This window comes from Spinacia oleracea, chromosome 5 (genome assembly GCF_020520425.1).
Source record: "Spinacia oleracea cultivar Varoflay chromosome 5, BTI_SOV_V1, whole genome shotgun sequence".
In the NCBI taxonomy this organism is placed as follows: Eukaryota; Viridiplantae; Streptophyta; class Magnoliopsida; order Caryophyllales; family Amaranthaceae; genus Spinacia; species Spinacia oleracea.
Genome location: NC_079491.1, coordinates 68,975,339 through 68,988,383, shown reverse-complemented (window position 1 = coordinate 68,988,383; position 13,045 = coordinate 68,975,339). Strand labels below are relative to the sequence as shown.

General features: G+C 39.0%; 1 long non-coding RNA gene across 1 annotated transcript; it reads right to left on the bottom strand.

The window, feature by feature from the left end:
- Positions 1-7,433: 7,433 nt before the first annotated feature.
- Positions 7,434-10,089, bottom strand: LOC130460725 (uncharacterized). Its single transcript, XR_008920812.1, has 3 exons — positions 10,046-10,089; positions 7,663-7,761; positions 7,434-7,561 (listed from the first exon to the last, which is right to left on the bottom strand). It is a non-coding gene; the product is annotated as an uncharacterized lncRNA (long non-coding RNA).
- Between the last annotated feature and the right edge of the window lie 2,956 nt (positions 10,090-13,045).

Below are 13,045 nucleotides of genomic sequence, written 5' to 3'. Positions count from 1 at the left end.
GTGGCAAAATATTATAATTTTCCATGGGTTTTCCCGTGGCCATAAAAATTATTTTTGCCACAACCATGTTTTTCCCGTGGCAAAATTCTTGCCACGGCCACTTGTGCCACGGGAGTATCAGACGGGAATTTTCGTGGCTACATAGCATAGCCAAGGAAATTTTCTACTTACAATTGTGCCACGATGATTACCGTGGCACAAGTGATGATTTGTAGTAGTATATAAGCAAACTTACATTCGAAGCGTGTTGTAGACACCTAATTTGTGTATTCCCATTGGGATGATGACGATACCATTATCCTTATTAGGCGATCGGAGCAACTCCGTGCGGAAGTCTCAGTTGCTAAGAACATTTCCAAAATCCAATAGCCAAAATCCAATCCCCGAGGCCGTTCCCATTCCGGAACTCGGTACAAAATACAAATTCCAAAAATAAATTTCAAAATCCAAGTATAATCTCACCCAATGGAATATCCCATTGGTTTTACAATGCCTGTTCCAGTCGAAATGACACTAAGAAATCCAAATTCGGGCGCCGACCCACAAAATCGAGCAAGCCGGGCCTCGTCCCGTAAAACCGAATTCAAAAACTTGAAACGGCTTGTTTTTAGACGCAAACTAAGCCTTAACCATCAAGAAAACACTACGTTCCAACTTTATACAATTCTTACGAAGGTACACCATTACAAGCCAAAACAAGGACGACATCTTTCGTCCTTGTTTGGCAGCTTCTGCGCCTCGTCAGCAGCGCCTGGCGCTGGCAGCTCCGTTGGACGCTGGCGTGAGCTGGCGTTTAGCAGCAGCTTCTCTTATTTAAACCCCTAATTCTGAGCATTATGGGGAGGCAAAATAAAAACACAACGTCGTAATACAAAAATTGCCACTCAAATAAAAAATACAAAAATCCTCCAAAATCACATACAATTTTCAAGTTCTAAGCAATTGAGAGCTCTAAAAGGAATTCTTGCCTAAACCTAACTAGGTAATTCCGAATCCCACCCCTAATCAATCATGTTTCTTTGATTTTATCTTTCAAAAATGATTAGTAAGTTGGCATTTTTAATCCTAAAAGTGTCACTTACAACAATCATACATTTCTTACAAAATCCAAACTTTATGTGATACAAAAATACAAACTTTCAAGATTCAATGATGTTCAAAGTTGTTTGTAATCACTTCTTTTAACTAGAATCACCTTCAAAACATGGAGTAATCAAAGAAGATGCCTTTCTAATGTTTAAAGGTTTAATCTTTGATATTCAAGACTCCATTTTTCAAATTTCAAGTTCAAGTTTCAAGATCCAATAATGTTTAGGGTTGTTTGCAATCACTTCCTTAAACTAGGATCATTTCAAAATAAGAGCTCATCAAAGATCAAGCCTTTTCAACATTAAAAGGTCCAATATTTGAGATTCAAGACTCTTAAATTCAATATTTCAAGTTCAAGTTCAATATTTCAAGTTCAAGTTCAATATTTCAAGTTTAAGTTCAATATTTCAAAGTTCCACATTTCTAGTTCAATATTTCAAGTCCAATATTTCAAGATTCAAACTTTTCAAGTTCAAGTTCTATGTTCAAAATCTAAGACACTTTAGTTCGAGCAACTTGACCTAAAGTAGAGATTTTTGCTTTGAATTCGTGTCGGGCGCACTTATTTTTAAGGAGTCTTTTGGCGTTCGGATCTCATGTGCTAAGATTCAAGTTCAATACCGCAATTTCAATTATGCAATTTCAATTCCGCACTTTCAATTATGCAATTTCAGTTCCGCACTTTCAATTATGCAATTTCAGTTCCGCACTTTCAATTATGCAATTTCAGTTCCGCACTTTCAATTATGCAATTTCAATTATGCAATTTCAATTCCGCAACTTTACTTGCCTAGTCCTTCTAGGCAATGTGGTTCTACCTCCTAGTACATTTCTAGGTGGTCTTGTACTTTACTAATTCCGCACCTATTTTGCATTGTGAGGTTGCTTCACTTGCTTATTGCTTTCATCACCTAACATGCTAAATACAACAAGATACAAGGTTACGCCACGCTTAACAAAGATAATTTCTTGGACAAACCGATCTTAGGTTCCCTTAAATTAACTTTAAAGCAAAGTGACCACAATACAAACTAGAAATTCGATTTGTTCTAAATTCAAACCCACATAGTTAAAAATAGGGTATTTTCGAAAATGTTGTGCCACGCATTTGAATAATTTTTAAAGCTCGCGGAATAAGCATCTCATTCCCTTGCCCGGATCTCACCCGTCCGTTTCTAAGATTCAATGCCTTATCCTAATAGAGTCATCTTTTTGGTCTTTCCAAACGAGACCCTAAATAATGTTTGGTGGCGACTCCTTCAAAGTACAAAGATACGAAAGCTTTCTAAAAACAACCTCCATCAAGCCACTGATCTGCTTAAGTTCTGGATGTCAGCACTGGCGCCAGGCGCAGCCCCCTGCGCCAAACGCCACTGCCTGCATCCAGCACAGTGGCTCACAGTGGCTTGCTGCCCATATTTGCTCAAGTTTTCAAGTGGGAGTCAGTCTATCTTTGAACTTTGAAGGACGCTCCCAAACCTTGAGAACGAATGTCGAAAAACGAGCTTTTCAAATACAATATTCAAGTGCGATTTCAATTTTCAATTTCTAGGCATTTCATGCATTTTTCAAAAACCATATTTGTGCAAAACGAATTTCTATCTTGCCCAAACGGCTGTGTTCTACATTCGGGATAGCTCGGGGGCAACGAAATGGTGACTCTCCATACGGTTCCCAACCAAAGTGTGTGACCATTTCCGCGCCTACCGAAACTTGGCATTTTCTTGACATTCCCGATGTCAAGTATGGAGGTCGTCTGCCGACACACACGTCTCTTAGGTGGATGTGCAAGTTGTCACCGGATCCGCCTCTTAGTCGGGTACCTTTTGACACCCAAAGCCGACCACTTGCATCATACAAAGCTTAGACCGACCTTAGGTTGAGAACTTTGCATGTCGCATTCATATTCATGTTAGTGTGACAACGTGCTACTTGTGCATTGTGTGGGCGTCTTTGCACGCGTGAATGGCTAACCTCGAGTTCTAGCTTTGCCAAAACCCATTAGCCTCCAACTAGGAAGCCAACCCCCTAGGAGCATCATTCAAGCCTCATGCATCTAAAATCGCCGATTTAAGGTCTTTTAGGAGTGCCACTCCATTTGATTCAAAACCCTCAAACACGCCTCACGCACAAATGCCAAATTCAAAATTTAATCCAACATCGTCATAATGCCGGATTTTCTAGTCCAAATTTCGAGTTTCAAATTCAAAGTCCAATCCAACGGCGTCATAATGTCGGATTTTCTAGTCCAAATTTCAAGTTTCAAATTCAAATTCAATCCAACGGCGTAATAATGCCGAATTTTCTAGTCCAAACTTCGAGTTTCAAATTCAAAATTCAATCCAACGGCGTCACAATGCCGGATTTTCTAGTCCAAATTTCGAGTTTCAAATTCAAAGTTCAATCCAACGGCGTCGTAATGCCGGATTTTCTAGTCAAAATTCCAAATTCAAAATTCAAGTCCAACGGTGTCATGCCGGATTTTCTAGTTCAAGCATTCAAATCTTCAAATTCCATCTTTCGAATCTCAAAATCAAGTTGCCAATTTCAATCTCAAAGTCTCAAATTCAAATGTCCAAACTCATGCTGGCGTAATGCCAACTTTTCAATTCAAGCTTCAAGACCAAATTCCTAAGTTCAATCTTTCAAACTTCAAGTCCTATACTCAAAATTTCAAGTTCCAAATCCATGCCGGCATAATGCCGACTTTTCCATTCCATATTTCAAACCTCAAGTAGAAGTACTAAGTTCAATCTTCCAAAATCTCAAATCCCCTATTCGAAACTTTTCAATTCCAAAATCTATGATGGCGTAGTGCCGGATTTTCCTCATTCAATTTCAAATTCAAAATTCCATGATCAAACATTTCAAAATTTCAAGTCCACGGCGGCATGAGGCCGGACTTTCAAAATTCCAAATTCAATGTCTCAAATCCATGGCGGCATAATGCCGGGATTTTCAAACTCAAAGCCTCATACCCTGTACAAAAGTGCGTCTTTCCATTTCAAAGTTCAAACTCCGAGTCAAATCCAAATTTCGAATGCATCTTCAAGCTACAAAAAATCCTTGTCTTCCATTGCTTCCAAATACGAAATTCAAAACGTTTCCAATGGGTTGAAAATCCCTTGAAATAATACAAATCCAAATTCGAAAACACTTCCAATGGGTTGAAAATCCCCTGAAATAGTACAAGTCCAATTGTCCAACGGGTTGAAAATCACCAGAAATAATACAAATTTAAATTCTAAATTCTATCTACGGGTTGAAACTCCCCTAAAATAATTAGAAATTCTACGGGTTGAAATTCCCCTAAAATAGTCCAAATTCTACTCCGGGTTGACACTCCCCTAAAATATTCCAAGATCCAATGGGTTGAAATTCCCCTTAAATATTGACGGGTTGAAATTCCCTTGAAATAATACAAAATCAATTCCCTTTCAATCGGGTTGAAAATCCCCTAAAATAGTGCGAAATCCAATGGGTTGAAATTCCCTTAAAATATTGACGGGTTGAAACTCCCCTAAAATAATACAATATCCAATCTCCTAAAACATTTTCAATGGGTTAAAATCCCCCTAAAATAGTCTGAGTTCAATGTTCCAAGTTCTAGTACAAGGAGGAAGCCTCCACAAAAGAATGAAGCTCCTCTCAAATATTTCCAACGGGTTGCAAATCTCGAATACAAATACAAAATCCAAAATCCTGAATCTTCGGAGTGGCACTTAGAGTCAAGTTTAGGTCTCATTCATTGCATGCATATCATATCATGAGTCGGGAAGTCCAAATTCTAAAGTCATGTGGCGTGTCCTAACTAGGAGTCCAAAGATCCTGTGGGTTCGCCGAAGAGGAGAAAGGTTGAGGAGAACTGCATCAGCCCTAGCTTCCTTTATAGCCGGTATCGAGCAAGCAGTCAACTCACCTTCTACAAATCAAGCTTCAAGTCCCTTTCAAGAATCAATTCAAATGGCCACTGTCGATCAATTCACTCGGCTCATGGCGGCCGTAGCCAACCTCAATACCAACCCGGAGAATGTGAGCAACCGCTTGGGTGTTGTGGATGACCTAACCAAAAAGATCTCTGCTCCAAATGGAAAAATGTTCAAGATTAATGTGGGCGAAGGATCTATGATGAGCTAGTCCGAGTCAGAGGATGAGTCTGAATCCGAGTCTAGTAATGAGTCTAAGAGTCTAGGGCTAGAGTCTTACATCAATCAAGAGCCTCTAAAGGCCGAGCTTCAAGTCAAAACTGTCGATGTAATGATTGCCAATTTCAATGACACTTCAATTTCCTCTTACTCTTCGAGTCAAAATTCAAAACACACTTCAAATCCAAACAACTTTTCTTCACAAGAAACTGGCCTTGAAATACTAAAAGCTATTGAAAATTATAAAAACAGGACGCCCATAATTGAGGAAACAGAAAAAGTTAACCTTTCTAACAGCATTGATTCAAAATTAGTTCACATTGGTCTGACTCTATCTCAAGCAGAGCGGGATGATCTTATCAAGCTACTTTCAGAGTACATAGACGTCTTCGCATGATCCTATCATGATATGCCAGGGGTTGATCCAAGCATCGGTCAGCATACAATTCCCCTCATTCCAGGTTCAAAACCCATCAAGCAGAAACTCCCTCGCATGAAACCGGACGTTTCCCTCCAAATTCAAGAAGAAGTCTCTAAGCAGCTAGACGTCGGGTTTAGTCAAGAGTCCAAGTATCCAGATCTTTCAAGGTATTGGGTTCCAGCAAGTGTCCCAGTTCATTCAAGAAAATATTATATGCATATACGGTGTTCCTCACAAGTTCATCAGTGATCAGGGAACTCATTTCCAAGAAGAATGTGAAGGCCCATTCAACAAGTACAGGATTCAAAATTCAAGTTCTATAATCTTTAACCGAGCAAGGTTGTGCCAAGCAAGGCATCTACAATTCCAAAGTATAAAATTCAAGTTACAAACTCCAAAGGTTCAAGTTCTAAAAACATCTACAAGCTTCAATAGTTCAAACTTCAAAAGGGGATACCGTAGAATCTTCAATAAAACAATCCCAATGGACCCATGCTCAGGGAAATTCAGCATCATCGTTCTTCGCCTTACCACCCGCAAACAAATGGGGCAGTCGAAGCAGCCAAGAAGAATGTCAAAACCAGCATCATGAAAATGACAACCAATTACAAAGACTGGCCCCAAAAGCTGCACTTCGCATTATGGGGGTATCGAACTTCAATTCGCACTTCAACTGGTGCAACCCCATTCTCATTAGTCTATGGAATGGAGGCAGTACAACCTATCGAGCTGGACATACCTTCTCTAAGGATAGTCCTCGAAAGAAAAATCCCAAAAGCTGCATGGGTACAAGCAAGGTATGATGAGCTAATCATGCTTGATAAGCATCGGCTTCAGGCCGCTCACCACGTACAAGTCTATCAGCGCAGGGTGGCCAGACATTTCAACAAGAGGGTCAGAACCCGAAACATCAAGGAAGGCGAGCTTGTCCTGAAAGCCCTTCGCAAAAGCGTCATGGACCCAAGGGGAAAATTCAAACCCAACTGGGCAGGACCATACATTGTCAAGAAAATCCTCTTCGGGGGAGCAGTCGAATTAACAGATGTCGACGGAACAGAATTCCGATCTCTGACAAACCTCGATCGACTATGTTAAATACACTTCCTAAACACACTTCCTAAACCTTTTCACTTCCACTAAATACACTTCCTAAACACATTTTCTAAACACATACTTAAACACAATTCCTTTTAATACAACTTCAAACACCATTAGCCTACAAAGATCACTAGTGGAAAAAGGGCCATTTGCATCGCACTTTTAAGCACATTTGCATCGCACATTGTGCGTGGCAAAAGATCTCGATGCAAATGACCCTTATTTGCGTCGCACATTAAGCAAATGTGCGTGGCAAATGACTTTTCAGGCACCATGTTGAAAAGTCATTTGCCACGCACATTAGCTTAAAGTGCGTGGCAAATGACTTTCAGGCGCCGAAAAAAAAAGTCATTTGCCACGCACAATAGCTTAATGTGCGACGCAAATGACAATTTGAGCGCCAAAAAATTAAGTCATTTGCCTCGCACATTAAGCTAACGTGCGTGGCAAATGACTTATTTTTTGTTTTTTTTTTAAATTGGTTTTTTAATATTTTATTGGAAATTCCGACATGATCGTCTTTGAAAGTAGACGCTTCCCAATACCGGGAATACATATATAAATAATACCTGTCACAATAGTTTACAACGTAATTAACGTTCCCAATAAAAGGCAATTAAATTCGTCATAGATCAACCAACATGTTACAAAACAAACATAAAATTACTACAACAAAGGTATCTAGCTAGAGATCGAGTTCATATTACAAATTAAGCTAAAAGTCGACATTGTTCATGAAGTAATCTGCCCAAAAATCTTTCACCTCATTAATCTCCTCCGGTGAATAAGGCAATGTTCTTGAAAAATCCTAAAAAAGTGTAAATAATTCAATTTATCAACGATCGATCAATATAATAGTTTTGTGTACTTCAATTTATTATATAAAGTACGTAGTTTATGAGAACATACCTTAGTAAGATCTTGACTATTACCATGATTCATTATTATGTCGTACATAAAACGCATGACGTGGTAGCCACATTCTAGTGATCCCGGTTGTTGAGCACACTACATGCATTAAAATAAATAACACAAGTAAAATTTCTATCACATTGTATGTTATAATTTTGAAAAACTTGATTCTTAGATAAATAATATGCATATTTACAACTTTCTAAGGCTCTTTACAATCTATTATTTCACATTTAAGGCTAATTGGGTCGTTCTAGGACATTTTTAGGCAAATATGACGTTTTCGAACCCAACTTTGAACTAAAGAACCTAAGGAATGTTTTCAAACTTATTACACGTTTAATATGCATATTTACAACTTTCTAAGGCTCTTTACAATCTATTATTTCACATTTAAGGGTAATTGGGTCGTTCTAGGACATTTTAGGCAAAAATGACGTTTTCGAACCCAACTTTGAACTAAAGAACCTAAGGAATGTTTTCAAACTTATTACACGTTTAATATGCATATTTACAACTTTCTAAGGCTCTTTACAATCTATTATTTCACATTTAAGGCTAATTTGGTCGTTCTAAGTCATTTTTAGGCAAAAATGAAGTTTTCGAACCCAACTTTGAACTAAAGAACCTAAGGAATGTTTTCAAACTTATTACACGTTTAATATGCATATTTACAACTTTCTAAGACTCTTTACAATCTATTATTTCACATTTAAGGCTAATTGGGTCGTTTTAGGACATTTTTAGGCAAATATGACGTTTTCGAACCCAACTTTGAACTAAAGAACCTAAGGAATGTTTTCAAACTTATTACACCTTTAATATGCATATTTACAACTTTTTAAGGCTCTTTACAATCTATTATTTGACATTTAAGGCTAATTTGGTCGTTTTAAGTAATTTTTTGGCAAAAATGAAGTTTTCGAACCCAACTTTGAACTAAAGAACCTAAGGAATGTTTTCAAACTTATTACACGTTTAATATGCATATTTACAACTTTCTAAGGCTCTGTACAATCTATTATTTCACATTTAAGGGTAATTGGGTCGTTCTAGGACATTTTTAGGCAAATATGACGTTTTCGAACCCAACTTTGAACTAAAGAACTTAAGGAATGTTTTCAAACTTATTACACCTTTAATATGCATATTTACAACTTTCTAAGGCTCTTTACAATCTATTATTTCAAATTTAAGGCTAATTTGGTCGTTCTAAGTCATTTTTAGGCAAAAATGAAGTTTTCGAACCCAACTTTGAACTAAGGAACCTAAGGAATGTTTTCAAACTTATTACACGTTTAATATGCATATTTACAACTTTCTAAGGCTCTTTACAATCTATTATTTCACATTTAAGGCTAATTGGGTCGTTCTAGGACATTTTTAGGCAAATATGACGTTTTCGAACCCAACTTTGAACTAAAGAACCTAAGGAATGTTTTCAAACTTGTTACACGTTTAATATGCATATTTACAACTTTCTAAGGCTCTTTACAATCTATTATTTCACATTTAAGGGTAATTGGGTCGTTCAAGGACATTTTTAGGCAAAAATGACGTTTTCGAACCCAACTTTGAACTAAAAAACCTAATGAATGTTTTCAAACTTATTACACGTTTAATATGCATATTTACAACTTTCTAAGGCTCTTTACAATCTATTATTTCACATTTAAGGCTAATTTGGTCGTTCTAAGTCATTTAACTATGCACTGATCTGCACAGAACTGATCAGAACTGTGCAGATCAATGCACATAACTGATCAGAACTGACCAGTTCTGTGCAATGATCTGCACAGAACTGATCTGAGCTGTGCATATCAGTGCACAGAACTGGTCAGTTCTGATCAGTTCTGTGCACTCATCTGCACAGCTCAGATCAGTTCTGTGCAGATCAGTGCACAGTTCTGATCAGTTCTGATCAGTTCTGTGCACTGATCTGCACAACTTAGATCAGAACTGTGCAGATCAATGCACAGAACTGATCAGAACTGACCAGTTCTGTGCACTGATTTGCACAGCTCAGATCAGAACTGTGCAGATCAGTGCACAGAACTGGTCAGTTCTGATCAGTTTTGTGCACTGATCTGTACAGCTCATATCAGAACTGTTACATCACTAAATCTCTTTCCTAGAAGCTTCTTTGCATCTGTAATTTTGTTGATATGAACAAACACAAAGAATAAGATAACACAAAGAAACATAGGCTTATTCCACAATATGATCATCAAGATCAGATCCTTATTGCACATGGGGTTCAAAAGAAAACAGGGAAGGGGGGAAGAAAAAGCATGAGAATGGGTATGTTTCTCCTAATTAAAAAGTATTTCCATTTCTCTTCCTCATATCCTATTTACAATCAAAAGTGTAGAGTAAGAACCTAATCAGAGTTTGAATAAGTTATCAAATGAAGAAGGAAGAATAGCTTTCTTCTCTGTTTGGAAACCATGACATTCAGATTAAATGTCAGTGTAAATGTCAGTGAGCACGGCTGATTATTTAGGAAGGTGGATACACTGATACTACCTAAAAGGAGAATTGGTACTTTGTGAGATAAAAATATATACAAGTTCATTAGGCCTGTTACTAGCTAAAAAGTAAAAAACTGTAGACAACATTCATGTATTAGTAATTTGTACAAGTTCACGAGACATGTTACAATCAAATGAAAAACATAGTAGACAATATTCGTGTATTCGTAATGTGAGGCAACTAATATCATGATTCTTTTCACAACAACAGCAATTCATCTTATGTTTGTCCACCACATTCACTCTAATGTATGTTGTAAGGCAAGAGGCTAGTAGTGTGAGTGAATGAGAAGGTATTTCTACCAAACAGTGCAAAACTATAAGATCATGATTCATGACATTGTGGCAGAAGACTATAAAACCAGCATAATTGGGAAACCAATAGCATCTCAAATGAAGCTGAAGTCGGAGAAGAGTAAGAAAAACAAACCAAAGATGGTGTTTGCAGGGTTTCTATCACTTTGATTCTTGGCAGCATCACCAACAAAGCACTGATTTCCAGTAAAATCAACATAAGATGGTGTTTTCCTAAAATGCACCCAATTAAAATATAATTCAACTAAAATTCAACAAAACCTACAACTAAAATTCAACAAAACCTAAATCCTAAAATGTACCCAATTAAAATTCAACAAATAATATCAACCATTAAAATTCGATTATAATGCATAATTAAAATTCAATTATAATGTCCACAATTAAAATTAAAATACACAATTAAAATTCAATAAATATCAAAACTATTCAATACCTAAGAGGGGAGAGACGACAATGAACGAGTGCGGCTGAGTGGGTGGCGGCGTGGGCGGCGGCGTTGGCGGCGGCTCTAAAAACGGAGCAGTGAGGGGAAGCAGTGAAGCGCGCAGCAGTGAGGGGAAGCAGTGAATAGTTCGCGCGCAGTACTTGAATCAGCCAAGGAACGCCGGCGCGGCAACGATGGAAGGCGGCGAAGCAACGACGGTAGTGCCGCCGGTGAGAACAAAGAAGCTAGTGTTGGTGTTGGTGGTGGTTTCGTTGGGGAGCTAGGGCGCAGTGTTAATTTGTCGAGCAATAACCTAAGTCAGAATGAATTAATATTCGTTTTGCAAATGAATTAATATTCGTTTTGCAACCAGTGCATCGCAGATTTATAATTATGCGTGGCAAATGACTCTAGGAGCACCCTAGAGTCATTTGCCACGCAGAATTATAAATCTGCGATGCACTTAATTGAGTAATTTGCGTCGCAGATTTATAATTCTGCATGGCAAATGACTCTAGGGTGCTCCTAGAGTCATTTGCCACGCAGAATTATAAATCTGCGACGCAAATGACTAAATTTTATGCTAAAATTTGTTATTTGCTTCGCATGTTCAGAATGGCGTGGCAAATGCGGGGATGCAAATAAGCCTTTTTTCACTAGTGGATCTAGGGTCGGGCGACTATGCTCTTGAGTCTTGGCACCTTGAGTACTATCCCCTGGCTCTTCCTGCAATCAATCATCAATCTTCCCTTTTCCCAAGCGGCGAGAGAGGGAACTTGCTAGTTTTCCAAGACGGGAGGATGACGAACGTCCTTTGGACTTAGATAGGTCAAGCACCGGATGGGCCACACTCCCGTCACTTTCCTCAGTTGATACAGCGCGTCTAGCTCTAGAACCTCGGACTCTAGCTGGTCCAGAGAAAAGAATGTCCCTCTGGCTTGGGCCGTTCATCCATACAACGTAACCCGCAGACAGAGTAACTGGCTCAGGTGGGTATTGAATACTCAAGAATGGTTTGGCGACCCAGTACCGCCTCCAAACTACAAGTCAATTTGCATTTAGCGCAACAGGTTTCGGGTTCTCTTCAGCACAATCCGAAATTTCTTGTTTCAAACCATACTGTCTCATCACTCTAGCAGGCGAGTAGAAGACCAACATTGTGAGGCTTGGCACCCTCAAAGCAGTAGAACCCAGGGCATGTCTCATAGCAGCAATTCCCCACCAAGGAACTACCCACCTTATACAAGATTCAACACCAGAGAGTGCGCAGCGCCACTCATCCAATGAAAGGCGGCCATACACCATGCGCCGCACAGTGAACCCCTTTCTATTGTAGCATTCCAGTTCTCCGGTGGTGCCACCAGCATGAGCCTCTCCATAAGCCAGACCTTGGGGAGTATACAAAAAAAAACATTTCAAAATTCAAAATTCAAAATACAAGTACAATTTCAATACATAAGAAAGCTCCAGATCCTTACTTGGAGTGATACCGGACTTCCCGACGGCAAAGAAGAGGGGTCCGACTTCAACATATCAAGGCCCAACAATGTTTCGCCAATCACAAGCGACATTAGGTCCCGGCCACTAGCAAACTGCTCTAAAAACTCTATTAGGGAGGCATCACCATTGCCAAACCCCTGTTTCGAAAAGAGGAAGCGAGCAAAGATACAAAAACTCAAGGCCCTCAAGCGGAAAGCCTTGGGGACACCAAGCCCAGCAAAATAGGCGACAAGGAGGGACAAATCCACCCCTCTTCCATATACAACAGCACTCAAAAGTGGGGCTTCAAGCCCAAATATCTTTCAAAACCCAAGAAAAAGTGTTCTTCAACACTACGCATGCATGGCTCCGGCATAATGGGCCACCCCAGTATAACACTAAACTCTTCGGGGAGGGGACATACCTCATTATTTCCAAAGCAAAGACATGATGATTCGGATCCCAAGCCTCCAAAGCAGCAAGAATGAAGTGCACATCAAGCTTTACAAACCGGAAGGAGGCGAGCACCCCAAGATGCATGCCATCGAGCTCTCTTTTCTCTAATTTTCCTAACGAACCAAGCCAAGAGTTCAAGGTATTTTCAAAAGACATAGCCATTTTCTTTCTT